The following is a 27,437-nucleotide window of genomic DNA, read 5'->3' on the forward strand; positions in this document are numbered from 1 at the left end:
CTGAAAGGAGGGAGATGAGATCTTTGAGTTTATTTCTCCTGGCATCAGCAAAACCCATCGTCCCTCAATGCCCAACATCTTTCATCCATTTCGAGTGCATGCCGACCCGAACTTGGTGCTGTCATTGTCTGAACAAGTGTTTCATGTTCTTCGATGACCGTCGCAGACACGATGGGCCGAATGGCCTCCTTCTGTGCCCTGAATGTTCTGTGTTTCTATGTACGAAAAGAAAATGCCATTTTGGCCGAGCAGCTTGTTTGGGGAGAAAGGGACGTGAAATGCAGAGACAAATAGGAAAAAGAGGCTTGGACTGATGGCCTGCAAGATCGTTCCATGTGCTTCCCTGGTGGTCTAGTGGTTAGGATTCGGCGCTTTCACCGCCATGGCCCGGGTTCGATTCCCGGTCAGGGAACGTTATTTGCAAAGTGCTGTTTGTTCTGATGCCAGTGATTGCTCCTGATCGCTATCAGTTTTACACTGCTGTGGTTGCAACAAGGGGCTGCCCATCATTCCTTTATCTCACAACCCATTAGAGTGACACACAATGTACTTTCTTGCCTTCTGTAAAATGCCAGTATTTATTTTTAAAGAGTCGTGACGCTGATCAAAGTTTGTGGGAAGGTTTTTGTTGCCATTTCTAACAGATTTGGAAAAGATCTGCTGCCTGACACTCTAATTGTCGCCAACCTTTAACTATAGCTCACAGTGTCAGAACAGTCACTGTTTTTTAGACTTTTATGTCTCTTCTGCCACTACATCTCCTTAACAACACCAGCTGATCACAGCACCGCTTTCTTCAAAATGAGGCCCAGTGTAAAAAAAAATGCACGGTTTCAAAGCGAAGGGAGGTGTGCAAGATTGGAAGGAGTGTGCGACTGGATATAATGGGCCTGAGGCAGTGAGAACATCTCTTGAGCATAAAGACATTCAGTATCTGAAAGAAGCAGGCTGATGAGCTCTTTCAGTTTATTTATCCTGGCATCTGCAAAACCCATCTTCTCTCAAAGTCCATCATCTTTCATCCATTTTGTGTGCATGCCTACCCGAACTTGGTGCTGTCATTGTCTGAACCAGTGTTTTATGTTGTTCGATGACCGTCACAAACACGATGGGCCGAATGGCCTCCCACTGTGCCGTGAATGTTCTATGTTCCAATGTGCTAAAAGAAAATGCCATTTTGGGCGAGCAGCTTTTTTTTGGATCGAAAGAGACCTGAATTTCAAAGGGACAATTAGGAAAGAAAAGGTTGGACTCCTCTCTCGCCTGCATCAGCCGTAGCGTCCCTGGTGGTCTAGTGGTTAGGATTCGGCGCTCTCACCGCCGCGGCCCGGGTTCGATTCCCGGTCAGGGAAGATTGCTTTCTTGGTGCTCGTCGTTCTGGTGCCAACGAATGTCCCATCACTGAGCCCAATGCTTGCTCCTGATCAACATTAGCTTTTTCGCCAACATAAATGCTAATTGAGCAGCGGGCAGCCGATCATTCTTTAATCTAACAAGCCATTAGAGCGACATACAATGCACTTTCATGCCTTCTGTAAAATGCCTACATTTCTTTAAAATGTGTTGACGCTGATCAAAGTTTGTGGGAAGATTTTTGTTGCCATTTCTCCCAAGATTCGGAAAAGACCTGTTGCTTGTCACTTTAATTGTCGCCAACCTTTAACTGTAGCTAACAGTGTCAGAACAGTAACTGTTCTCATTAGCCATTTATGTCTCTCCTGGCACGACATCTCCTTAACAACACCAACTAATCACAGCACCTCTTTCTTCAAATTGAATTCCAGTGTAAAAAATGAGTGTTTTCAAAGCTAAGGAAGATGTGCAAGATTGGAAGGAGTGTGCGACTGGAGATAATGGGCCTGAGGCAGTGAGAACATCTCTTGAACATTATCAGTACCTGAAAGGAGGGAGATGAGATCATTGAGTTTATTTCTCCTGGCATCAGCAAAACCCAACGTCCCTCAATGCCCAACATCTTTCATCCATTTCGAGTGCATGCCGACCCGAACTTGGTGCTGTCATTGTCTGAACAAGTGTTTCATGTTCTTCGATGACCGTCGCAGACACGATGGGCCGAATGGCCTCCTTCTGTGCCCTGAATGTTCTGTGTTTCTATGTACGAAAAGAAAATGCCATTTTGGCCGAGCAGCTTGTTTGGGGAGAAAGGGACGTGAAATGCAGAGACAAATAGGAAAAAGAGGCTTGGACTGATGGCCTGCAACATCGTGCCATGTGCTTCCCTGGTGGTCTAGTGGTTAGGATTCGGCGCTTTCATTGCCGCGGCCCGGGTTCGATTCCCGGTCAGGGAACGTTATTTGCAAAGTGCTGTTCGTTCTGATGCCAGTGATTGCTCCTGATCGCTATCAGTTTTACACTGCTGTGGTTGCAACAAGGGGCTGCCCATCATTCCTTTATCTCACAACCCATTAGAGTGACACACAATGAACTTTCTTGCCTTCTGTAAAATGCCAGTATTTATTTTTAAAGAGTCGTGACGCTGATCAAAGTTTGTGGGAAGGTTTTTGTTGCCATTTCCAGCAGATTTGGAAAAGATCTGCTGCCTGACACTCTAATTGTCGCCAACCTTTAACTATAGCTCACAGTGTCAGAACAGTCACTGTTTTTTAGACTTTTATGTCTCTTCTGCCACTACATCTCCTTAACAACACCAGCTGATCACAGCACCGCTTTCTTCAAAATGAGGCCCAGTGTTAAAAAAAAATGCACGGTTTCAAAGCGAAGGGAGGTGTGCAAGATTGGAAGGAGTGTGCGACTGGATATAATGAACCTGAGGCAGTGAGAACATCTCTTGAGCATAAAGACATTCAGTATCTGAAAGAAGCAGGCTGCTGAGCTCTTTCAGTTTATTTATCCTGGCATCTGCAAAACCCATCGTCTCTCAAAGTCCATCATCTTTCATCCATTTTGTGTGCATGCCTACCCGAACTTGGTGCTGTCATTGTCTGAACCAGTGTTTTATGTTGTTCGATGACCGTCACAAACACGATGGGCCGAATGGCCTCCCACTGTGCCGTGAATGTTCTATGTTCCAATGTGCTAAAAGAAAATGCCATTTTGGGCGAGCAGCTTTTTTTTGGATCGAAAGAGACCTGAATTTCAAAGGGACAATTAGGAAAGAAAAGGTTGGACTCCTCTCTCGCCTGCATCAGCCGTAGCTTCCCTGGTGGTCGAGTGGTTAGGATTCGGCGCTCTCACCGCCGCGGCCCGGGTTCGATTCCCGGTCAGGGAAGATTGCTTTCTTGGTGCTCGTCGTTCTGGTGCCAACGAATGTCCCATCACTGAGCCCAATGCTTGCTCCTGATCAACATTAGCTTTTTCGCCAACATAAATGCTAATCGAGCAGCGGGCAGCCGATCATTCTTTAATCTAACAAGCCATTAGAGCGACATACAATGCACTTTCATGCCTTCTGTAAAATGCCTACATTTCTTTAAAATGTGTTGACGCTGATCAAAGTTTGTGGGAAGATTTTTGTTGCCATTTCTCCCAAGATTCGGAAAAGACCTGTTGCTTGTCACTTTAATTGTCGCCAACCTTTAACTGTAGCTCACAGTGTCAGAACAGTAACTGTTCTCATTAGCCATTTATGTCTCTCCTGGCACGACATCTCCTTAACAACACCAACTAATCACAGCACCTCTTTCTTCAAATTGAATTCCAGTGTAAAAAATGAGCGTTTTCAAAGCTAAGGAAGATGTGCAAGATTGGAAGGAGTGTGCGACTGGAGATAATGGGCCTGAGGCAGTGAGAACATCTCTTGAACATTATCAGTACCTGAAAGGAGGGAGATGAGATCTTTGAGTTTATTTCTCCTGGCATCAGCAAAACCCATCGTCCCTCAATGCCCAACATCTTTCATCCATTTCGAGTGCATGCCGACCCGAACTTGGTGCTGTCATTGTCTGAACAAGTGTTTCATGTTCTTCGATGACCGTCGCAGACACGATGGGCCGAATGGCCTCCTTCTGTGCCCTGAATGTTCTGTGTTTCTATGTACGAAAAGAAAATGCCATTTTGGCCGAGCAGCTTGTTTGGGGAGAAAGGGACGTGAAATGCAGAGACAAATAGGAAAAAGAGGCTTGGACTGATGGCCTGCAAGATCGTGCCATGTGCTTCCCTGGTGGTCTAGTGGTTAGGATTCGGCGCTTTCACCGCCGCGGCCCGGGTTCGATTCCCGGTCAGGGAACGTTATTTGCAAAGTGCTGTTCGTTCTGATGCCAGTGATTGCTCCTGATCGCTATCAGTTTTACACTGCTGTGGTTGCAACAAGGGGCTGCCCATCATTCCTTTATCTCACAACCCATTAGAGTGACACACAATGTACTTTCTTGCCTTCTGTAAAATGCCAGTATTTATTTTTAAAGAGTCGTGACGCTGATCAAAGTTTGTGGGAAGGTTTTTGTTGCCATTTCTAACAGATTTGGAAAAGATCTGCTGCCTGACACTCTAATTGTCGCCAACCTTTAACTATAGCTCACAGTGTCAGCACAGTCACTGTTTTTTTAGACTTTTATGTCTCTTCTGCCACTACATCTCCTTAACAACACCAGCTGATCACAGCACCGCTTTCTTCAAAATGAGGCCCAGTGTAAAAAAAAATGCACGGTTTCAAAGCGAAGGGAGGTGTGCAAAATTGGAAGGAGTGTGCGACTGGATATAATGGGCCTGAGGCAGTGAGAACATCTCTTGAGCATAAAGACATTCAGTATCTGAAAGAAGCAGGCTGATGAGCTCTTTCAGTTTATTTATCCTGGCATCTGCAAAACCCATCGTCTCTCAAAGTCCATCATCTTTCATCCATTTTGTGTGCATGCCTACCCGAACTTGGTGCTGTCATTGTCTGAACCAGTGTTTTATGTTGTTCGATGACCGTCACAAACACGATGGGCCGAATGGCCTCCCACTGTGCCGTGAATGTTCTATGTTCCAATGTGCTAAAAGAAAATGCCATTTTGGGCGAGCAGCTTTTTTTTGGATCGAAAGAGACCTGAATTTCAAAGGGACAATTAGGAAAGAAAAGGTTGGACTCCTCTCTCGCATGCATCAGCCGTAGCTTCCCTGGTGGTCTAGTGGTTAGGATTCGGCGCTCTCACCGCCGCGGCCCGGGTTCGATTCCCGGTCAGGGAAGATTGCTTTCTTGGTGCTCGTCGTTCTGGTGCCAACGAATGTCCCATCACAGAGCCCAATGCTTGCTCCTGATCAACATTAGCTTTTTCGCCAACATAAATGCTAATCGAGCAGCGGGCAGCCGATCATTCTTTAATCTAACAAGCCATTAGAGCGACATACAATGCACTTTCATGCCTTCTGTAAAATGCCTACATTTCTTTAAAATGTGTTGACGCTGATCAAAGTTTGTGGGAAGATTTTTGTTGCCATTTCTCCCAAGATTCGGAAAAGACCTGTTGCTTGTCACTTTAATTGTCGCCAACCTTTAACTGTAGCTCACAGTGTCAGAACAGTAACTGTTCTCATTAGCCATTTATGTCTCTCCTGGCACGACATCTCCTTAACAACACCAACTAATCACAGCACCTCTTTCTTCAAATTGAATTCCAGTGTAAAAAATGAGCGTTTTCAAAGCTAAGGAAGATGTGCAAGATTGGAAGGAGTGTGCGACTGGAGATAATGGGCCTGAGGCAGTGAGAACATCTCTTGAACATTATCAGTACCTGAAAGGAGGGAGATGAGATCTTTGAGTTTATTTCTCCTGGCATCAGCAAAACCCAACGTCCCTCAATGCCCAACATCTTTCATCCATTTCGAGTGCATGCCGACCCGAACTTGGTGCTGTCATTGTCTGAACAAGTGTTTCATGTTCTTCGATGACCGTCGCAGACACGATGGGCCGAATGGCCTCCTTCTGTGCCCTGAATGTTCTGTGTTTCTATGTACGAAAAGAAAATGCCATTTTGGCCGAGCAGCTTGTTTGGGGAGAAAGGGACGTGAAATGCAGAGACAAATAGGAAAAAGAGGCTTGGACTGATGGCCTGCAAGATCGTGCCATGTGCTTCCCTGGTGGTCTAGTGGTTAGGATTCGGCGCTTTCACCGCCGCGGCCCGGGTTCGATTCCCGGTCAGGGAACGTTATTTGCAAAGTGCTGTTTGTTCTGATGCCAGTGATTGCTCCTGATCGCTATCAGTTTTACACTGCTGTGGTTGCAACAAGGGGCTGCCCATCATTCCTTTATCTCACAACCCATTAGAGTGACACACAATGTACTTTCTTGCCTTCTGTAAAATGCCAGTATTTATTTTTAAAGAGTCGTGACGCTGATCAAAGTTTGTGGGAAGGTTTTTGTTGCCATTTCTAACAGATTTGGAAAAGATCTGCTGCCTGACACTCTAATTGTCGCCAACCTTTAACTATAGCTCACAGTGTCAGCACAGTCACTGTTTTTTTAGACTTTTATGTCTCTTCTGCCACTACATCTCCTTAACAACACCAGCTGATCACAGCACCGCTTTCTTCAAAATGAGGCCCAGTGTAAAAAAAAATGCACGGTTTCAAAGCGAAGGGAGGTGTGCAAAATTGGAAGGAGTGTGCGACTGGATATAATGGGCCTGAGGCAGTGAGAACATCTCTTGAGCATAAAGACATTCAGTATCTGAAAGAAGCAGGCTGATGAGCTCTTTCAGTTTATTTATCCTGGCATCTGCAAAACCCATCGTCTCTCAAAGTCCATCATCTTTCATCCATTTTGTGTGCATGCCTACCCGAACTTGGTGCTGTCATTGTCTGAACCAGTGTTTTATGTTGTTCGATGACCGTCACAAACACGATGGTCCGAATGGCCTCCCACTGTGCCGTGAATGTTCTATGTTCCAATGTGCTAAAAGAAAATGCCATTTTGGGCGAGCAGCTTTTTTTTGGATCGAAAGAGACCTGAATTTCAAAGGGACAATTAGGAAAGAAAAGGTTGGACTCCTCTCTCGCATGCATCAGCCGTAGCTTCCCTGGTGGTCTAGTGGTTAGGATTCGGCGCTCTCACCGCCGCGGCCCGGGTTCGATTCCCGGTCAGGGAAGATTGCTTTCTTGGTGCTCGTCGTTCTGTTGCCAACGAATGTCCCATCACTGAGCCCAATGCTTGCTCCTGATCAACATTAGCTTTTTCGCCAACATAAATGCTAATCGAGCAGCGGGCAGCCGATCATTCTTTAATCTAACAAGCCATTAGAGCGACATACAATGCACTTTCATGCCTTCTGTAAAATGCCTACATTTCTTTAAAATGTGTTGACGCTGATCAAAGTTTGTGGGAAGATTTTTGTTGCCATTTCTCCCAAGATTCGGAAAAGACCTGTTGCTTTTCACTTTAATTGTCGCCAACCTTTAACTGTAGCTCACAGTGTCAGAACAGTAACTGTTCTCATTAGCCATTTATGTCTCTCCTGGCACGACATCTCCTTAACAACACCAACTAATCACAGCACCTCTTTCTTCAAATTGAATTCCAGTGTAAAAAATGAGCGTTTTCAAAGCTAAGGAAGATGTGCAAGATTGGAAGGAGTGTGCGACTGGAGATAATGGGCCTGAGGCAGTGAGAACATCTCTTGAACATTATCAGTACCTGAAAGGAGGGAGATGAGATCTTTGAGTTTATTTCTCCTGGCATCAGCAAAACCCATCGTCCCTCAATGCCCAACATCTTTCATCCATTTCGAGTGCATGCCGACCCGAACTTGGTGCTGTCATTGTCTGAACAAGTGTTTCATGTTCTTCGATGACCGTCGCAGACACGATGGGCCGAATGGCCTCCCACTGTGCCGTGAATGTTCTATGTTCCAATGTGCTAAAAGAAAATGCCATTTTGGGCGAGCAGCTTTTTTTTGGATCGAAAGAGACCTGAATTTCAAAGGGACAATTAGGAAAGAAAAGGTTGGACTCCTCTCTCGCATGCATCAGCCGTCGCTTCCCTGGTGGTCTAGTGGTTAGGATTCGGCGCTCTCACCGCCGCGGCCCGGGTTTGATTCCCGGTCAGGGAAGATTGCTTTCTTGGTGCTCGTCGTTCTGGTGCCAACGAATGTCCCATCACTGAGCCCAATGCTTGCTCCTGATCAACATTCGCTTTTTCGCCAACATAAATGCTAATCGAGCAGCGGGCAGCCGATCATTCTTTAATCTAACAAGCCATTAGAGCGACATACAATGCACTTTCATGCCTTCTGTAAAATGCCTACATTTCTTTAAAATGTGTTGACGCTGATCAAAGTTTGTGGGAAGATTTTTTTTGCCATTTCTCCCAAGATTCGGAAAAGACCTGTTGCTTGTCACTTTAATTGTCGCCAACCTTTAACTGTAGCTCACAGTGTCAGAACAGTAACTGTTCTCATTAGCCATTTATGTCTCTCCTGGCACGACATCTCCTTAACAACACCAACTAATCACAGCACCTCTTTCTTCAAATTGAATTCCAGTGTAAAAAATGAGCGTTTTCAAAGCTAAGGAAGATGTGCAAGATTGGAAGGAGTGTGCGACTGGAGATAATGGGCCTGAGGCAGTGAGAACATCTCTTGAACATTATCAGTACCTGAAAGGAGGGAGATGAGATCTTTGAGTTTATTTCTCCTGGCATCAGCAAAACCCATCGTCCCTCAATGCCCAACATCTTTCATCCATTTCGAGTGCATGCCGACCCGAACTTGGTGCTGTCATTGTCTGAACAAGTGTTTCATGTTCTTCGATGACCGTCGCAGACACGATGGGCCGAATGGCCTCCTTCTGTGCCCTGAATGTTCTGTGTTTCTATGTACGAAAAGAAAATGCCATTTTGGCCGAGCAGCTTGTTTGGGGAGAAAGGGACGTGAAATGCAGAGACAAATAGGAAAAAGAGGCTTGGACTGATGGCCTGCAAGATCGTGCCATGTGCTTCCCTGGTGGTCTAGTGGTTAGGATTCGGCGCTTTCACCGCCGCGGCCCGGGTTCGATTCCCGGTCAGGGAACGTTATTTGCAAAGTGCTGTTCGTTCTGATGCCAGTGATTGCTCCTGATCGCTATCAGTTTTACACTGCTGTGGTTGCAACAAGGGGCTGCCCATCATTCCTTTATCTCACAACCCATTAGAGTGACACACAATGTACTTTCTTGCCTTCTGTAAAATGCCAGTATTTATTTTTAAAGAGTCGTGACGCTGATCAAAGTTTGTGGGAAGGTTTTTGTTGCCATTTCTAACAGATTTGGAAAAGATCTGCTGCCTGACACTCTAATTGTCGCCAACCTTTAACTATAGCTCACAGTGTCAGCACAGTCACTGTTTTTTAGACTTTTATGTCTCTTCTGCCACTACATCTCCTTAATAACACCAGCTGATCACAGCACCGCTTTCTTCAAAATGAGGCCCAGTGTAAAAAAAAATGCACGGTTTCAAAGCGAAGGGAGGTGTGCAAGATTGGAAGGAGTGTGCGACTGGATATAATGGGCCTGAGGCAGTGAGAACATCTCTTGAGCATAAAGACATTCAGTATCTGAAAGAAGCAGGCTGATGAGCTCTTTCAGTTTATTTATCCTGGCATCTGCAAAACCCATCGTCTCTCAAAGTCCATCATCTTTCATCCATTTTGTGTGCATGCCTACCCGAACTTGGTGCTGTCATTGTCTGAACCAGTGTTTTATGTTGTTCGATGACCGTCACAAACACGATGGGCCGAATGGCCTCCCACTGTGCCGTGAATGTTCTATGTTCCAATGTGCTAAAAGAAAATGCCATTTTGGGCGAGCAGCTTTTTTTTGGATCGAAAGAGACCTGAATTTCAAAGGGACAATTAGGAAAGAAAAGGTTGGACTCCTCTCTCGCATGGATCAGCCGTAGTTACCCTGGTGGTCTAGTGGTTAGGATTCGGCGCTCTCACCGCCGCGGCCCGGGTTCGATTCCCGGTCAGGGAAGATTGCTTTCTTGGTGCTCGTCGTTCTGGTGCCAACGAATGTCCCATCACTGAGCCCAATGCTTGCTCCTGATCAACATTAGCTTTTTCGCCAACATAAATGCTAATCGAGCAGCGGGCAGCCGATCATTCTTTAATCTAACAAGCCATTAGAGCGACATACAATGCACTTTCATGCCTTCTGTAAAATGCCTACATTTCTTTAAAATGTGTTGACGCTGATCAAAGTTTGTGGGAAGATTTTTTTTGCCATTTCTCCCAAGATTCGGAAAAGACCTGTTGCTTGTCACTTTAATTGTCGCCAACCTTTAACTGTAGCTCACAGTGTCAGAACAGTAACTGTTCTCATTAGCCATTTATGTCTCTCCTGGCACGACATCTCCTTAACAACACCAACTAATCACAGCACCTCTTTCTTCAAATTGAATTCCAGTGTAAAAAATGAGCGTTTTCAAAGCTAAGGAAGATGTGCAAGATTGGAAGGAGTGTGCGACTGGAGATAATGGGCTTGAGGCAGTGAGAACATCTCTTGAACATTATCAGTACCTGAAAGGAGGGAGATGAGATCTTTGAGTTTATTTCTCCAGGCATCAGCAAAACCCATCGTCCCTCAATGCCCAACATCTTTCATCCATTTCGAGTGCATGCTGACCCGAACTTGGTGCTGTCATTGTCTGAACAAGTGTTTCATGTTCTTCGATGACCGTCGCAGACACGATGGGCCGAATGGCCTCCTTCTGTGCCCTGAATGTTCTGTGTTTCTATGTACGAAAAGAAAATGCCATTTTGGCCGAGCAGCTTGTTTGGGGAGAAAGGGACGTGAAATGCAGAGACAAAAAGGAAAAAGAGGCTTGGACTGATGGCCTGCAAGATCGTGCCACGTGCTTCCCTGGTGGTCCAGTGGTTAGGATTCGGCGCTTTCACCGCCGCGGCCCGGGTTCGATTCCCGGTCAGGGAACGTTATTTGCAAAGTGCTGTTCGTTCTGATGCCAGTGATTGCTCCTGATCGCTATCAGTTTTACACTGCTGTGGTTGCAACAAGGGGCTGCCCATCATTCCTTTATCTCACAACCCATTAGAGTGACACACAATGTACTTTCTTGCCTTCTGTAAAATGCCAGTATTTATTTTTAAAGAGTCGTGACGCTGATCAAAGTTTGTGGGAAGGTTTTTGTTGCCATTTCCAGCAGATTTGGAAAAGATCTGCTGCCTGACACTCTAATTGTCGCCAACCTTTAACTATAGCTCACAGTGTCAGAACAGTCACTGTTTTTTAGACTTTTATGTCTCTTCTGCCACTACATCTCCTTAACAACACCAGCTGATCACAGCACCGCTTTCTTCAAAATGAGGCCCAGTGTAAAAAAAAATGCACGGTTTCAAAGCGAAGGGAGGTGTGCAAGATTGGAAGGAGTGTGCGACTGGATATAATGGGCCTGAGGCAGTGAGAACATCTCTTGAGCATAAAGACATTCAGTATCTGAAAGAAGCAGGCTGATGAGCTCTTTCAGTTTATTTATCCTGGCATCTGCAAAACCCATCGTCTCTCAAAGTCCATCATCTTTCATCCATTTTGTGTGCATGCCTACCCGAACTTGGTGCTGTCATTGTCTGAACCAGTGTTTTATGTTGTTCGATGACCGTCACAAACACGATGGGCCGAATGGCCTCCCACTGTGCCGTGAATGTTCTATGTTCCAATGTGCTAAAAGAAAATGCCATTTTGGGCGAGCAGCTTTTTTTTGGATCGAAAGAGACCTGAATTTCAAAGGGACAATTAGGAAAGAAAAGGTTGGACTCCTCTCTCACATGCATCAGCCGTAGCTTCCCTGGTGGTCTATTGGTTAGGATTCGGCGCTCTCACCGCCGCGGCCCGGGTTCGATTCCTGGTCAGGGAAGATTGCTTTCTTGGTGCTCGTTGTTCTGGTGCCAACGAATGTCCCATCACTGAGCCCAATGCTTGCTCCTGATCAACATTAGCTTTTTCGCCAACATAAATGCTAATCGAGCAGCGGGCAGCCGATCATTCTTTAATCTAACAAGCCATTAGAGCGACATACAATGCACTTTCATGCCTTCTGTAAAATGCCTACATTTCTTTAAAATGTGTTGACGCTGATCAAAGTTTGTGGGAAGATTTTTGTTGCCATTTCTCCCAAGATTCGGAAAAGACCTGTTGCTTGTCACTTTAATTGTCGCCAACCTTTAACTGTAGCTCACAGTGTCAGAACAGTAACTGTTCTCATTAGCCATTTATGTCTCTCCTGGCACGACATCTCCTTAACAACACCAACTAATCACAGCACCTCTTTCTTCAAATTGAATTCCAGTGTAAAAAATGAGCGTTTTCAAAGCTAAGGAAGATGTGCAAGATTGGAAGGAGTGTGCGACTGGAGATAATGGGCCTGAGGCAGTGAGAACATCTCTTGAACATTATCAGTACCTGAAAGGAGGGAGATGAGATCTTTGAGTTTATTTCTCCTGGCATCAGCAAAACCCATCGTCCCTCAATGCCCAACATCTTTCATCCATTTCGAGTGCATGCCGACCCGAACTTGGTGCTGTCATTGTCTGAACAAGTGTTTCATGTTCTTCGATGACCGTCGCAGACACGATGGGCCGAATGGCCTCCTTCTGTGCCCTGAATGTTCTGTGTTTCTATGTACGAAAAGAAAATGCCATTTTGGCCGAGCAGCTTGTTTGGGGAGAAAGGGACGTGAAATGCAGAGACAAATAGGAAAAAGAGGCTTGGACTGATGGCCTGCAAGATCGTGCCATGTGCTTCCCTGGTGGTCTAGTGGTTAGGATTCGGCGCTTTCACCGCCGCGGCCCGGGTTCGATTCCCGGTCAGGGAACGTTATTTGCAAAGTGCTGTTCGTTCTGATGCCAGTGATTGCTCCTGATCGCTATCAGTTTTACACTGCTGTGGTTGCAACAAGGGGCTGCCCATCATTCCTTTATCTCACAACCCATTAGAGTGACACACAATGTACTTTCTTGCCTTCTGTAAAATGCCAGTATTTATTTTTAAAGAGTCGTGACGCTGATCAAAGTTTGTGGGAAGGTTTTTGTTGCCATTTCTAACAGATTTGGAAAAGATCTGCTGCCTGACACTCTAATTGTCGCCAACCTTGAACTATAGCTCACAGTGTCAGCACAGTCACTGTTTTTTAGACTTTTATGTCTCTTCTGCCACTACATCTCCTTAACAACACCAGCTGATCACAGCACCGCTTTCTTCAAAATGAGGCCCAGTGTAAAAAAAAATGCACGGTTTCAAAGCGAAGGGAGGTGTGCAAGATTGGAATGAGTGTGCGACTGGATATAATGGGCCTGAGGCAGTGAGAACATCTCTTGAGCATAAAGACATTCAGTATCTGAAAGAAGCAGGCTGATGAGCTCTTTCAGTTTATTTATCCTGGCATCTGCAAAACCCATCGTCTCTCAAAGTCCATCATCTTTCATCCATTTTGTGTGCATGCCTACCCGAACTTGGTGCTGTCATTGTCTGAACCAGTGTTTTATGTTGTTCGATGACCGTCACAGACACGATGGGCCGAATGGCCTCCCACTGTGCCGTGAATGTTCTATGTTCCAATGTGCTAAAAGAAAATGCCATTTTGGGCGAGCAGCTTTTTTTTGGATCGAAAGAGACCTGAATTTCAAAGGGACAATTAGGAAAGAAAAGGTTGGACTCCTCTCTCGCATGCATTAGCCGTAGCTTCCCTGGTGGTCTAGTGGTTAGGATTCGGCGCTCTCACCGCCGCGGCCCGGGTTCGATTCCCGGTCAGGGAAGATTGCTTTCTTGGTGCTCGTTGTTCTGGTGCCAACGAATGTCCCATCACTGAGCCCAATGCTTGCTCCTGATCAACATTAGCTTTTTCGCCAACATAAATGCTAATCGAGCAGCGGGCAGCCGATCATTCTTTAATCTAACAAGCCATTAGAGCGACATACAATGCACTTTCATGCCTTCTGTAAAATGCCTACATTGCTTTAAAATGTGTTGACGCTGATCAAAGTTTGTGGGAAGATTTTTGTTGCCATTTCTCCCAAGATTCGGAAAAGACCTGTTGCTTGTCACTTTAATTGTCGCCAACCTTTAACTGTAGCTCACAGTGTCAGAACAGTAACTGTTCTCATTAGCCATTTATGTCTCTCCTGGCACGACATCTCCTTAACAATACCAACTAATCACAGCACCTCTTTCTTCAAATTGAATTCCAGTCTAAAAAATGAGCGTTTTCAAAGCAAAGGAAGATGTGCAAGATTGGAAGGAGTGTGCGACTGGAGATAATGGGCCTGAGGCAGTGAGAACATCTCTTGAACATTATCAGTACCTGAAAGGAGGGAGATGAGATCTTTGAGTTTATTTCTCCTGGCATCAGCAAAACCCAACGTCCCTCAATGCCCAACATCTTTCATCCATTTCGAGTGCATGCCGACCCGAACTTGGTGCTGTCATTGTCTGAACAAGTGTTTCATGTTCTTCGATGACCGTCGCAGACACGATGGGCCGAATGGCCTCCTTCTGTGCCCTGAATGTTCTGTGTTTCCATGTACGAAAAGAAAATGCCATTTTGGCCGAGCAGCTTGTTTGGGGAGAAAGGGACGTGAAATGCAGAGACAAATAGGAAAAAGAGGCTTGGACTGATGGCCTGCAAGATCGTGCCATGTGCTTCCCTGGTGGTCTAGTGGTTAGGATTTGGCGCTTTCACCGCCGCGGCCCGGGTTCGATTCCCGGTCAGGGAACGTTATTTGCAAAGTGCTGTTCGTTCTGATGCCAGTGATTGCTCCTGATCGCTATCAGTTTTACACTGCTGTGGTTGCAACAAGGGGCTGCCCATCATTCCTTTATCTCACAACCCATTAGAGTGACACACAATGTACTTTCTTGCCTTCTGTAAAATGCCAGTATTTATTTTTAAAGAGTCGTGACGCTGATCAAAGTTTGTGGGAAGGTTTTTGTTGCCATTTCTAACAGATTTGGAAAAGATCTGCTGCCTGACACTCTAATTGTCGCCAACCTTTAACTATAGCTCACAGTGTCAGCACAGTCACTGTTTTTTTAGACTTTTATGTCTCTTCTGCCACTACATCTCCTTAACAACACCAGCTGATCACAGCACCGCTTTCTTCAAAATGAGGCCCAGTGTAAAAAAAAATGCACGGTTTCAAAGCGAAGGGAGGTGTGCAAGATTGGAAGGAGTGTGCGACTGGATATAATGGGCCTGAGGCAGTGAGAACATCTCTTGAGCATAAAGACATTCAGTATCTGAAAGAAGCAGGCTGATGAGCTCTTTCAGTTTATTTATCCTGGCATCTGCAAAACCCATCGTCTCTCAAAGTCCATCATCTTTCATCCATTTTGTGTGCATGCCTACCCGAACTTGGTGCTGTCATTGTCTGAACCAGTGTTTTATGTTGTTCGATGACCGTCACAAACACGATGGGCCGAATGGCCTCCCACTGTGCCGTGAATGTTCTATGTTCCAATGTGCGAAAAGAAAGTGCCATTTTGGGCGAGCAGCTTTTTTTTGGATCGAAAGAGACCTGAATTTCAAAGGGACAATTAGGAAAGAAAAGGTTGGACTCCTCTCTCGCATGCATCAGCCGTCGCTTCCCTGGTGGTCTAGTGGTTAGGATTCGGCGCTCTCACCGCCGCGGCCCGGGTTCGATTCCCGGTCAGGGAAGATTGCTTTCTTGGTGCTCGTCGTTCTGGTGCCAACGAATGTCCCATCACTGAGCCCAATGCTTGCTCCTGATCAACATTAGCTTTTTCGCCAACATAAATGCTAATCGAGCAGCGGGCAGCCGATCATTCTTTAATCTAACAAGCCATTAGAGCGACATACAATGCACTTTCATGCCTTCTGTAAAATGCCTACATTTCTTTAAAATGTGTTGACGCTGATCAAAGTTTGTGGGAAGATTTTTTTTGCCATTTCTCCCAAGATTCGGAAAAGACCTGTTGCTTGTCACTTTAATTGTCGCCAACCTTTAACTGTAGCTCACAGTGTCAGAACAGTAACTGTTCTCATTAGCCATTTATGTCTCTCCTGGCACGACATCTCCTTAACAACACCAACTAATCACAGCACCTCTTTCTTCAAATTGAATTCCAGTGTAAAAAATGAGCGTTTTCAAAGCTGAGGAAGATGTGCAAGATTGGAAGGAGTGTGCGACTGGAGATAATGGGCCTGAGGCAGTGAGAACATCTCTTGAACATTATCAGTACCTGAAAGGAGGGAGATGAGATCTTTGAGTTTATTTCTCCTGGCATCAGCAAAACCCATCGTCCCTCAATGCCCAACATCTTTCATCCATTTCGAGTGCATGCCGACCCGAACTTGGTGCTGTCATTGTCTGAACAAGTGTTTCATGTTCTTCGATGACCGTCGCAGACACGATGGGCCGAATGGCCTCCTTCTGTGCCCTGAATGTTCTGTGTTTCTATGTACGAAAATAAAATGCCATTTTGGCCGAGCAGCTTGTTTGGGGAGAAAGGGACGTGAAATGCAGAGACAAATAGGAAAAAGAGGCTTGGACTGATGGCCTGCAAGAGCGTGCTATGTGCTTCCCTGGTGGTCTAGTGGTTAGGATTCGGCGCTTTCACAGTCACGGCCCGTGTTCGATTCCCGGTCAGGGAACGTTATTTGCAAAGTGCTGTTCGTTCTGATGCCAGTGATTGCTCCTGATCGCTATCAGTTTTACACTGCTGTGGTTGCAACAAGGGGCTGCCCATCATTCCTTTATCTCACAACCCATTAGAGTGACACACAATGTACTTTCTTGCCTTCTGTAAAATGCCAGTATTTATTTTTAAAGAGTCGTGACGCTGATCAAAGTTTGTGGGAAGGTTTTTGTTGCCATTTCTAACAGATTTGGAAAAGATCTGCTGCCTGACACTCTAATTGTCGCCAACCTTTAACTATAGCTCACAGTGTCAGAACAGTCACTGTTTTTTAGACTTTTATGTCTCTTCTGCCACTACATCTCCTTAACAACACCAGCTGATCACAGCACCGCTTTCTTCAAAATGAGGCCCAGTGTAAAAAAAAATGCACGGTTTCAAAGCGAAGGGAGGTGTGCAAAATTGGAAGGAGTGTGCGACTGGATATAATGGGCCTGAGGCAGTGAGAACATCTCTTGAGCATAAAGACATTCAGTATCTGAAAGAAGCAGGCTGATGAGCTCTTTCAGTTTATTTATCCTTGCATCTGCAAAACCCATCTTCTCTCAAAGTCCATCATCTTTCATCCATTTTGTGTGCATGCCTACCCGAACTTGGTGCTGTCATTGTCTGAACCAGTGTTTTATGTTGTTCGATGACCGTCACAAACACGATGGGCCGAATGGCCTCCCGCTGTGCCGTGAATGTTCCATGTTCCGATGTACTAAAAGAAAATGCCATTTTGGGCCAGCAGCTTTTTTTTGGATCGAAAGAGACCTGAATTTCAAAGGGACAATTAGGAAAGAAAAGGTTGGACTCCTCTCTCGCATGCATCAGCCGTAGCTTCCCTGGTGGTCTAGTGGTTAGGATTCGGCGCTCTCACTGCCACGGCCCGGGTTCGATTCCCGTTCAGGGAAGATTGCTTTCTTGGTGCTCGTCGTTCTGGTCCCAACGAATGTCCCACCACTGAGCCCAATGCTTGTTCCTGATCAACATTTGCTTTTTCGCCACCATAAATGCTAATCGAGCAGCGGGCAGCCGATCATTCTTTAATCTAACAAGCCATTCGAGCGACACACAATGCACTTTGATGCCTTCTGTAAAATGCCTATTTTTCTTTAAAAAGTGTTGACGCTGATCAAAGTTTGTGGGAAGATTTTCTGTCTGAAGATGCTGTCAACATTGGGTCATTGGGAGTCTCATGGTCGCGTGTAACGCAAATTAAACCACTTGGAACACAAAAGGGGGAAATGAGAAAAAATCAGGAGTGAGACACATTATTCCATCGTAAAAATTATTTTGTTTTCACTGTCTCTGTAAAAAGACTGTCTGAATGGTATTGTCTCTTTAAAAGCCTTTGTCAATATTTCGATGCTGTTGGCTGTCGCTCCGTTTCCTTCCCTCAAGTTTAAAGGATCTACTGCTGTCTCTGTGATAACAATCTGATGAAATCTAGTGGAATGGACTATAGCATTGTTGCACAGTGTTAAAGTCAGAGTAGACGACTTCGAAAAAAAAATCTGGGTTTAGTTGTATTCGGAACTTTGAGCATGTTTAGCAGACACGAAATCTTTATAAGAGAAGAATGGAATGTTGCTCTTCTTCATTTGGCAATTTTTTTTTTAAAAGTTAACTTGAAAGCTGTGAACGGCTGTGTGGCACAGGTTGGTGATGCCTGTGTCCGTCTTCTTCCTGCTAAGAAGTTGACGGCTTCCACAAAAAATTGTGTATCTTTTTTTTTTGGTTTCTAGTATGTGCTTGACTCTGCTTGAACCTTGTCAACAATCAGAAGAAGGAGAAAATGTTGAAGTGAACGATGAAAACGTTGTTACTCTTACAGATGAGCGCTAATAAAGAATCCCTGGTCGTGAATCGAGCCACGATCCAATGCGATTCAGAGAAATGGCATCGTGGTTATACTCTCTTGTCTGTGGTATGTTTTTGCTCATGGTTGGTTTACAATGGTACTGAATAAAACTCTCACCTATGAAACGTTTGCCTTTGTCCAACCGAGCCTTGTTATCCATCGGGCTGAATGGGTGGAAGAAGTAAATGATCACTGTCGTATCTCTGGGACTGCTTTTACCGATGTGACCCGAGATGAGTCTTTGTGTTGGTATAATTGCTCGGTGAAATGCTTTGAGAATCAATGAATCAGTTTTGGACGGCAGAGTTAAGGTCCTTACAACAATGGAATGCGGGGACAATATTATATTTCTGTTATGTTTGCGCCAGGGTGCTTACGGTGTAAATTAAATAACAACTTTGTACGTGTATTAAGAAAGAGGATTGCGCGTCGCAGCTGCAGCCTTTTATGTGATGCAGTGACGAATGTATGGGACACTATGATTGTTTACAATAAAAAGTCCGTTATCAGATTGTTCACAAAAGGGGCTCGGCCTCCGTGTGGAGTGATATCAATGGTCTGGGGTAATGATGGAACCATCCTCAGTCACTTTCTCACTGCGTGGTGGCATGGTAATGAAACCTCTTACACGTAAAACTTTTCAACCAACAATAGAATATTGCCATGAACATCTGTGTAAATACTTCACATACGTACACAGGCAATATTGGGAGGTTGCACGTAACACTTCCACTCTCCTGACATTTTTGTGTGGGAGAGCAGGCAATATGATATCGTTTCCTATAAGGGTGAACCATTTATCCTATCCTAATGTGATTTGTCGCAGAAGTATAATAAATGTTCACGGTCCTTGTCCAGTGTCCAAATTAGAGTAAAACATGACCGTCTAGATACCCAAGCGGCCTGAGTAACACTGGGAGCGGCGTCCCTTAATGCTGAGTAATGAGGTCCTCGTGAACAAATTACAAGCGTTGTAAGATGTACAAGCAGTGGCCCACCCCATGAAAGGTGAGCTCGGGGCTGAATCAGTCATGGCTCAGGAGCTTGTAAATATGGTAATTACTGAATCATAAGATTTATGGGATAAAATTAAGAGCAATTACTTCGGATCCTTTAAAGATATCTTGGGCTGTGGTCTGTCTCGATATTCAAGCTGTCATGGATGGCTAGAAAATGTCACTACAACAGACCATAGGCACTCAATTACCCTACTGGGCTGGAGTCAACTTTCTAGTCATCTTAGCCAGTTTGCTAATGGTAACCTGTGCTCCTGGGCCCTACTGTCCGGACTGTGTACTGAAATGGTTTGCCAATAGTTCTGGTGAATCCCACAGGATGTTAATGCTATACTCTTATGTTGACGTGAGACTAATTATAGGGGGGCTCCGATACGTTTGTAAAGACCGAGAAGACTGGGGATCCACCTTTGATACCGCAACAGGCAGCTATCTGCACTATCATGTAACAAGTTGCCTGGATAATAAGTTTGGATGGATAAGCTTTCCACCCACTCAGCCGATTAGAGAGAACATAACTCGGGTGATTGTAACCCATGTGTGGAAACTTGTGAGCCTATGTTATATAGTGCTAGACGTGGACTGTTATGTTTTAGAACTAAATGTAATATTGTGACTATTGATATGATCGATTGTCAGACTATATATATGTATTGTGTTGTGTACACGGTACTCGATCGATATCAATGTGTGACGGTTCCTTGTTGAATGCTCCACAATGGTATATTGTAAGACTGTGGGACAGTTTAACTATTCGATTAGTAATATGGAGGTGGGACTAAATATCAAGAAAAGTAGACAATTAATAGGTAATGAGCATGTGAAGATGGAACTGAACAAGTTGAAATATAGTGATTGGAGGTTAGATTTGGGAACTGAAGACGATATGGATCAGATAAAGGTGATCCAAACGAGAACAGAGCGTGAGTTTAAGCACTCATGGTGGGAGTCGTTACTAGGGTGGGAGCCGTTAAGAGGGTGGGAGCCTTTACTGGGTCGCATTGTTACTAGGCTGGGAGTCTTTGCTAGGGTGGGAGCTGTTACTAGGGTGGGAGATATTACAAGGGTGGGAGTCGTTTCTAAGTGGGAGCAGTAACTAGCGTGGTCACCATCAGCCACTGGAAATTTCGAATATTGCATTGCACCCCATAGTTTGCATTGTGACCTCTCAGATTCTGTTACTGATCATCATGTTAACACTTTGCAGTTGGGCGAAGAAGATAATGTCATTGACCCAACTGTCAGAAGAGCAACTGAAGCCTGTAATGTACACACAGTCCATCTCACCATACACAGTCCATCTCAACATACACAGTCCACCTCACTATAGGAGAAACTACGCCATGTTCTCCGCAGCCTTCAACATGTCATCAATGAGGACAAACACCTCGCTGTGGCCATCCCCACACCTCCACTACTCGCCTTTAAACAGTCACCCAACCTCAAACAGACCATCGTTCGCAGCAAATTACCTAGCTTTCAAGAGAACAGCGTCCACGACGCCACACAACCCTGCCACGGTAACCTCTGCAAGACATGCCAGATCATCGACACAGATACCACCATCACACGAGAGGACACCACCCACCAGGTGCATGGTTCATACTCCTGTGACTCGGCCAACGTTGTCTACCTCATACGTTGCAGGAAAGGATGCCCCAGAGCATGGTACATTGGCGAGACCATGCAGACGCTGCGACAACGGATGAACGGACACCGCGCAACAATCGCCAAACAGGAGGGTTCCCTCCCAGTCGGGGAACACTTCAGCAGTCATGGACATTCATCCACCGACCTTCGGGTAAGCGTACTCCAAGGCGGCCTTCGAGACACACGACAACGCAAAATCATCGAGCAGAAATTGATAGCCAAGTTCCGCACCCATGAGGACGGCCTCAACCGGGATCTTGGGTTCATGTCACGCTACACGTTACCCCACCAGCGAACAAATGTTATCTGTTTTTAATATAATGGGTCATTTGCTGGCTCTCTCTGCCTTCCGGATGTTTCTGCCTCTCTCTGTTTTTTTTCCCTGTTTGTTTTTTTGTTGAATGTGTATTCGGGGGTTCTGCAGGTGACACCTCTCTGTCTGAACACGGTGATTGCCTTGGCAACGGGCAGTTGCAGGGGCAGTCTGTAAACACCATGTATTGTTCTATATGTATAAATGCGTAGGCTTCAAGGAGCTCCTGAAACATTTACCTGAGGAAGGAGGAAGTCTCCGAAAGCTTGTGAATTTAAAATAAAATTGCTGGACTATAACTTGGTGTTGTAAAATTGTTTACAATTGTCAACCCCAGTCCATCACCGGCATCTCCACATCATCACTATATGATGCATAAGAAGAAATAAAAAGTGGTGAATATGTTGGAAATGTTGGAGAGTTAATGGTTAATAATCGAAATAACCTGTATAACTACAAATGGTTATGAAAGCAACAGGCTTTATAAGATAAACAGGAAACTAGAAGGGAATTGGGAGAAGAGGCGATGGACTTCTTCAAGTGTCTGATAACAATCTACAAAGGGGTGTTGCAAAGAGATAGTGTTTGGGATTGCATCGACCATGAGTGATTATTGTACAACTTAGTGATTAGTGTAATAAACATAGGTAGAGGGATCAATTAACCATGGTATAGAGTGGTGATTTAGGTAAATAAGCTGTCAATAAACTGTTCTTGAAAGGTTCCGAGGACAGTTTGTCAGGAAGTCTTGTTTATGGAATGTACTCAACTAAGACTGTTTATTTAATAAGTTGTTCTTGAAAGAATCCAAGAACAGATCAGTCATGAAGTCTTATCTGTGAGGTATACCTTTGAAGTCAGAAAACTGAAGTGTATAAGAAGGGTGGATAGTTCCAGAGTTAGTTGGGAGAGCTCGAAAGAGAGAGGGATCCGGAGCTATTCCTGTATACGGTATAAATTGACCACCTGCACTGTAAAGGATTACAGTCTGTTCTGTATATTCCACCATCAAGTGTCTTGTACTTACTCGAAGCATGTGGTGGTGAAACTTAGGAGGAAGAAGGTAACAGCCCGCAAGGATCTATCCTTGACACCCTCCGATTTCTCCGCTACATGCAGCATCAGATACACACATGTACTCTAACCATACCCAGCTCTACCTCACCTACCTACCTCTCTCGATCCTTCCACTGCCTTCGATTTGTCACGCTGCTTGTCCGAAATTCAGTAATGAATTTTCCTCCAATTAAATATTGGGAAGACCGAAACCATTGTCTTTGGCCCCACCACAAACTCCATTCCATAGCCACCGACTCGATCCACCTGCTGAGCCACTGTCTCAAGCTGAACCAAACTTTTCACAATGTCGGAGTCCTATTTGACTCTGTGCTGAGCTTTTGACCACATAGTCTCTCCTCACCAAGTCGGTCTATTTCCACCTCTGTAACATCGCCCGTCTACACCCTGCCCATCTCCCGTTGAAACCCTCATCGATGCTTTTGTTCCCTCTAGACTTGACTATTCCAATGCTCTCCTGGCCGACCTCCGGTATCCCACCCTCCATAAACTTGAGCTCATCCAAAACCCTGCTGTCCATATCCAAACTCACACCAAGGCCCGTTCACCCTTCACCCCTATGCTTGTTGACATACATTCGCTCCCGTTCCGACAACGGCTCGATTTAAAATTAACATTCTTTCGTTCAAATCCCCCTCTATCTCTGTAACCTCCTCCAGCCCGATAACCCTCTCTGCATACCTTCAATTACTGCCTTTTGCGCATCCACGATTTTAATCGCTCCACCAATCGCGGCAGTTCCTTCAAATACCTAGGCCCGAAGCTCTGGAATTCACTCTCTAAATCTCTCAGCCTCTCTACCTCTCACTCATCCGTTAAGACGCCCCTTAAAACGTAACTTTTTTTGACCAAGTTTTAGGTCACCTGCCCTAATATCTCATTTTGTGGATCGGTACCAAATTTTATCTGATAACGCTCCTGTGAAGCACCTTGGGGTGTTTTCTTTAGTTAAAGGCGCTATGTATGCAAGTTGTTGTTAATTGTAAGGTCTCCCACCATTTAAAGAAGTAAGGATATGGTAGTGAGCTTGATAACTGCGAAGCATCTATTGCTGCACCGTGTCCATCACCAACCCAGATGAACCCTTTCGAGAGGATGTATAAAGTGCGGCTAAGGATATATCACGGGGTGAAGCACCAAGCACCAGCGAGCAGGAGGAGCTGGAAATAGTTCTATATTTCTCCCCTGGGGAGGCCGAGAAACAACTGTCCTTGGCTGAGGGTCCCAGTCTTCAAGAGAATTAAGACTTGGTCGCACAGACCTAATGTGCAGGCCGTGGAGACATTCATCTCCCACATTCTGGAGATGGCCGATTAGTTGGAGAAGTTCAAGAGCCGCATTTGTAAGACAACGCATGAGGTATGTGAGGCCAGGCAGATCACTCTGGACAATGTGACAGTCCAGGTGATTCCAGCAGCAGCAAGGAATCTGGTGGAGATTCTAAGGGCGTTCGTTACTTCTGAATGGCAGCTATTACGGCTTCCATAGATTAATTGTGTGATGCCTTTAACAACATCATATCTCAGGGCTTTCACAACTTCATTGTAACAATTTGGTCTGTCTCACGCTGACCTTCAGCGCAACCGAGCCCATTCCCAGTACCAATGACATGCAAGAAATGGTTGCTGATTTCAGTGTTTCTGATGACGTGGTTAATGAGGTTGTTTCATTCCAGTTTGTGGTTATGGACTGAACCCAGTAGGCATGGCAAGTACAAGTGAGATGAGAGCAGAAGCAGGCCCTGCGAGCACATCAACATTCTATCTCGTAGAAGCTGCGGCACAGAAGCAGGCCATTCGGCCCAACAGGTCCAGCCAGTTTTTACGCTCCTCCCTCCCTACTTCACCTCACCGTATCAGAATATCCTCCTATTCCTTTCTCCCTCGTGTGCTTATCTAACTTCCTCTTGAATGCATCTATGCTAGTCGCCTCAACTACTCCTTGTGGTAGCACATTGCACATTCTAACCACTCTCTCGATAAAGAAGTTTCTCCTGAATTCCTTAGAAAACATAAACATAGAAAACATAGAAAATAGGAGCAGGAGTAGGACATTCGTCCCTTCGAGCCTGCTCCGCCATTCAATATGATCATGGCTGATCCTTTATCTCATGTCCAAGTCTCATTGCTGTTCCGGTATTGAACCTGACACAGAATGGCTGACGGGAAGATAGTTTGCGTTAGATTGATAACAGTCATAAATTAAAATGTTATATTCCTTATACTCAAGTTGACCAGGCTTAAACAATGTTTTGGTGCAGGAATTAAGTGTTCGACTATCCGAGATGTGGAAAGATATGGGCTGCTTGACAGGTGTTCAATGATTTCAGTCTGGAGTCAATCGGCTGAGTGCCCCGGATCAGGTCGGAGGCTGGTGGCTGCACCCTGTGGATTATCAGGGATGAAATGTAACTTCGGCGGGGCGGAATTATAGGCCGCAGTGCATCGGCCGCTCGTTTTGCACCCCATGACTTCAATGGAAAGGAGAATTGAGTGGGATGTATAATGGGCGGCCCATCCATTACCGTCTGTGTTGTGCCCTGGTCGAAGTTGAATTTTACCCTCCTTGTTTCTGAGTTGCTTTCACCAGGGTTTTCTGTCTTTGCACGTTTAGAATCTGCTTCTTTAGAAACTAAAGGTCTGACACAACTGGTGGAGTAGCGGGATGGGGAAATCTCTGGCCCACAGACGGGTTGCGTCTGACTCCAGTCGGTTTAAATTCGTGGGTAGAAAATAAAGCGCTGCGGCCTTGTGTTTGAGAGCTCGGCTCTCCCCGAGAGTGGCGCTCATCGCTGGGAGCGCCCATTCGTGGAATCAGCCCTGACATCAACAGCACTTGCAGAATGAAATCTTTCCATCACAAACTGTTCTCTGGCAGACTGTACACACAATCGCAGAGTATCCCATCGCACACTACTTCCCCAGATGACTTACAAAATTCAATGCTCTCTGAAAAAAAACTGGGGTTGAAATTGGTCTCCGGCAGTAGTGCAAAATGAGCGAAAGCGCAAAATGAGCGACAGTGTAAAATGAGCGATAGAGCACCAGCAGCCCGTTTTATTGTTGGTCCGATTTTCCAAACAATTGATTTCAATGTTAAAGGAAATCGGGCGGATTGTAGAAGGGGCTGCTGATTCGTTACCGAACGTTTTACACTACGGCCGGAAATCAATTTATGCCCTATGGTTCACAAAGCTTTCCATAGCTCATATCTGGGTCTGTTGTCGACTCATTGGGGTAGATTGGGACTTTGTGCGGTCGTGTAAAACGGGTGACAGGGAATCCGCAGCAGGTTTTACATCTCAATGAAATAAAAAAGGGACTGTCAATTCATTCTCACCCCTTTTACACGATCACAATGTGTCACAATCTAGCCCATTGATGGTGATCGAGTGCTATGATTAATCACCAACTTCATTATCTTTGTATCGGACTAGCTGGACCTTGCTCATCTTTTGTCCAGCGATTATTATGTGTTTAATTCCCCCCTTCCGGGGTGATATTTACGGTTAATTCTCTATTTTTCGCAAGTCCCCTACACATTTTTATTCCACATCTGCTCCCTGAGGTGATTTTTATATTTAGGTCCTTGTTTCTTCCCAATATTTGCCCCTATCTTCATGTTTTCCCTCTCTCCCTGCTATCATGATTTTGCTGCTAAATCTGTATTCCTACTTCCGGATCCTATCTCTGTGTTTTTCCTTGTGTCTCTGCCAGAAGTCATTTTTAGATTGAAATCTTTGCTGATTCTTGGCATCAGATCCTTCCACTAATTTATTCGCTCTCTTCTTCCTGAGGTGATTTCCATGTTTAATCTCTGTTCATTCCTAATTTCATTCCCTCTCTGCAGGTTATTCCCAGTCTCTCTCCTGACGTGCCTGTGATCAGTTTAAGGCCCTCTTCGCAGCTTATTCCCAGTCTCACTGCTGAAGTGTTCGTGAACAGTTACAGGCCATTCTCTGTTTGTAATTTCAATTTTTTCCTTCCTTTGGTGATTTATGTCTTTAATTTTATGTCGTTCCCAAATTTCAGACCGTTTCTCCATGTTTACACTCTCTCCTTCCTGAGCAGATTTAGTTTATATTTAAATCTCTATATCCATGTGTATAATATAGTAAAAAAAGAATAAGAATACAAAAGTCAGTATTAATGTATTATGAGAATGTATTATTTTAATAGAGGCTACATTTGTTTTAGATTAGGTCGTTAGGATTCTGCCGGGGTAGGCAAAGTAAGGATGAAGGTGTCAGTTTAACGAAATTTAATGAAGAATCAAAGGCTTTGTGTAAAAATCATAGCTGGTTTGGAGACAACATATCTTATGTTTCAACCGTTACTATTCTATTAAAGTGTGGTGATTATAACCGTGCAAAATTGTTTCATCTTCGTCATGAACAAAACACACATTCCAGTCAAAACTTGTTATGGTGAGAGCCACGGAGAGGGGTCATTTGCTGTTCCTGTTGAATCACTGTTGCACTATAATTAAAGATACAAACTGAGTGAGAATGGCACTATCTGGTGTTTAAGACAAAGACAGTGGTGCAGTGAGTGAATTAAACACTAAAACGTGAACTTCTGCAAATAAAATCGATTAACATTTGGTTATTTCGACATAATGCTTACAGAGATGGAGAGACCAGACATTCGGAGGGAAGGTCAAATTAGCCATTTTGTGTAGAGAATGCAATTCCAGCTTCTAGTAAATAAATCAAAGTAAAATTGAACTCAACGTTAAAGTAGTTCGGATCTAGGTTTGCGTTCTCCATTATTGATATTTCAATTTAATCTGATGCAATAACAGTATTTGTAACAGTAGCATTGCAGAAGAGAGCTGCGGGACCCTGTCCACTTTAGTAACACTGCAGAGGGGGTAAGAGTACATTGTGATTTATTATAGAATCCAACAGGTCTCTGGGAAAGTTACACATGGTACAGAT

At 44.9% G+C, this 27,437-nt stretch overlaps 18 non-coding genes across 18 annotated transcripts; all 18 read left to right on the forward strand.

The window, feature by feature from the left end:
• Positions 1-340: 340 nt before the first annotated feature.
• On the forward strand, positions 341-412 carry trnae-uuc (transfer RNA glutamic acid (anticodon UUC)). The gene has a single exon. It is a non-coding gene; the product is annotated as a tRNA-Glu (tRNA).
• Positions 413-1,280: 868 nt separating this feature from the next.
• trnae-cuc (transfer RNA glutamic acid (anticodon CUC)) lies at positions 1,281-1,352 on the forward strand. The gene has a single exon. It is a non-coding gene; the product is annotated as a tRNA-Glu (tRNA).
• Positions 1,353-2,237: 885 nt separating this feature from the next.
• On the forward strand, positions 2,238-2,309 carry trnae-uuc (transfer RNA glutamic acid (anticodon UUC)). The gene has a single exon. It is a non-coding gene; the product is annotated as a tRNA-Glu (tRNA).
• An 869-nt stretch (positions 2,310-3,178) lies between these two features.
• Positions 3,179-3,250, forward strand: trnae-cuc (transfer RNA glutamic acid (anticodon CUC)). Its single transcript has one exon. It is a non-coding gene; the product is annotated as a tRNA-Glu (tRNA).
• Positions 3,251-4,135: 885 nt separating this feature from the next.
• Positions 4,136-4,207, forward strand: trnae-uuc (transfer RNA glutamic acid (anticodon UUC)). The gene has a single exon. It is a non-coding gene; the product is annotated as a tRNA-Glu (tRNA).
• Positions 4,208-5,076: 869 nt separating this feature from the next.
• trnae-cuc (transfer RNA glutamic acid (anticodon CUC)) lies at positions 5,077-5,148 on the forward strand. The gene has a single exon. It is a non-coding gene; the product is annotated as a tRNA-Glu (tRNA).
• An 885-nt stretch (positions 5,149-6,033) lies between these two features.
• trnae-uuc (transfer RNA glutamic acid (anticodon UUC)) lies at positions 6,034-6,105 on the forward strand. The gene has a single exon. It is a non-coding gene; the product is annotated as a tRNA-Glu (tRNA).
• Positions 6,106-6,974: 869 nt separating this feature from the next.
• On the forward strand, positions 6,975-7,046 carry trnae-cuc (transfer RNA glutamic acid (anticodon CUC)). Its single transcript has one exon. It is a non-coding gene; the product is annotated as a tRNA-Glu (tRNA).
• Positions 7,047-7,934: 888 nt separating this feature from the next.
• On the forward strand, positions 7,935-8,006 carry trnae-cuc (transfer RNA glutamic acid (anticodon CUC)). The gene has a single exon. It is a non-coding gene; the product is annotated as a tRNA-Glu (tRNA).
• An 885-nt stretch (positions 8,007-8,891) lies between these two features.
• Positions 8,892-8,963, forward strand: trnae-uuc (transfer RNA glutamic acid (anticodon UUC)). The gene has a single exon. It is a non-coding gene; the product is annotated as a tRNA-Glu (tRNA).
• Positions 8,964-9,831: 868 nt separating this feature from the next.
• Positions 9,832-9,903, forward strand: trnae-cuc (transfer RNA glutamic acid (anticodon CUC)). Its single transcript has one exon. It is a non-coding gene; the product is annotated as a tRNA-Glu (tRNA).
• An 885-nt stretch (positions 9,904-10,788) lies between these two features.
• trnae-uuc (transfer RNA glutamic acid (anticodon UUC)) lies at positions 10,789-10,860 on the forward strand. The gene has a single exon. It is a non-coding gene; the product is annotated as a tRNA-Glu (tRNA).
• Positions 10,861-11,728: 868 nt separating this feature from the next.
• On the forward strand, positions 11,729-11,800 carry trnae-cuc (transfer RNA glutamic acid (anticodon CUC)). The gene has a single exon. It is a non-coding gene; the product is annotated as a tRNA-Glu (tRNA).
• An 885-nt stretch (positions 11,801-12,685) lies between these two features.
• On the forward strand, positions 12,686-12,757 carry trnae-uuc (transfer RNA glutamic acid (anticodon UUC)). The gene has a single exon. It is a non-coding gene; the product is annotated as a tRNA-Glu (tRNA).
• Positions 12,758-13,625: 868 nt separating this feature from the next.
• Positions 13,626-13,697, forward strand: trnae-cuc (transfer RNA glutamic acid (anticodon CUC)). Its single transcript has one exon. It is a non-coding gene; the product is annotated as a tRNA-Glu (tRNA).
• An 885-nt stretch (positions 13,698-14,582) lies between these two features.
• trnae-uuc (transfer RNA glutamic acid (anticodon UUC)) lies at positions 14,583-14,654 on the forward strand. Its single transcript has one exon. It is a non-coding gene; the product is annotated as a tRNA-Glu (tRNA).
• An 869-nt stretch (positions 14,655-15,523) lies between these two features.
• trnae-cuc (transfer RNA glutamic acid (anticodon CUC)) lies at positions 15,524-15,595 on the forward strand. The gene has a single exon. It is a non-coding gene; the product is annotated as a tRNA-Glu (tRNA).
• A 1,825-nt stretch (positions 15,596-17,420) lies between these two features.
• Positions 17,421-17,492, forward strand: trnae-cuc (transfer RNA glutamic acid (anticodon CUC)). Its single transcript has one exon. It is a non-coding gene; the product is annotated as a tRNA-Glu (tRNA).
• Positions 17,493-27,437: the final 9,945 nt, after the last annotated feature.

This window comes from Heptranchias perlo, chromosome 2, assembly GCF_035084215.1.
Source record: "Heptranchias perlo isolate sHepPer1 chromosome 2, sHepPer1.hap1, whole genome shotgun sequence".
NCBI classification, from domain to species: Eukaryota; Metazoa; Chordata; class Chondrichthyes; order Hexanchiformes; family Hexanchidae; genus Heptranchias; species Heptranchias perlo.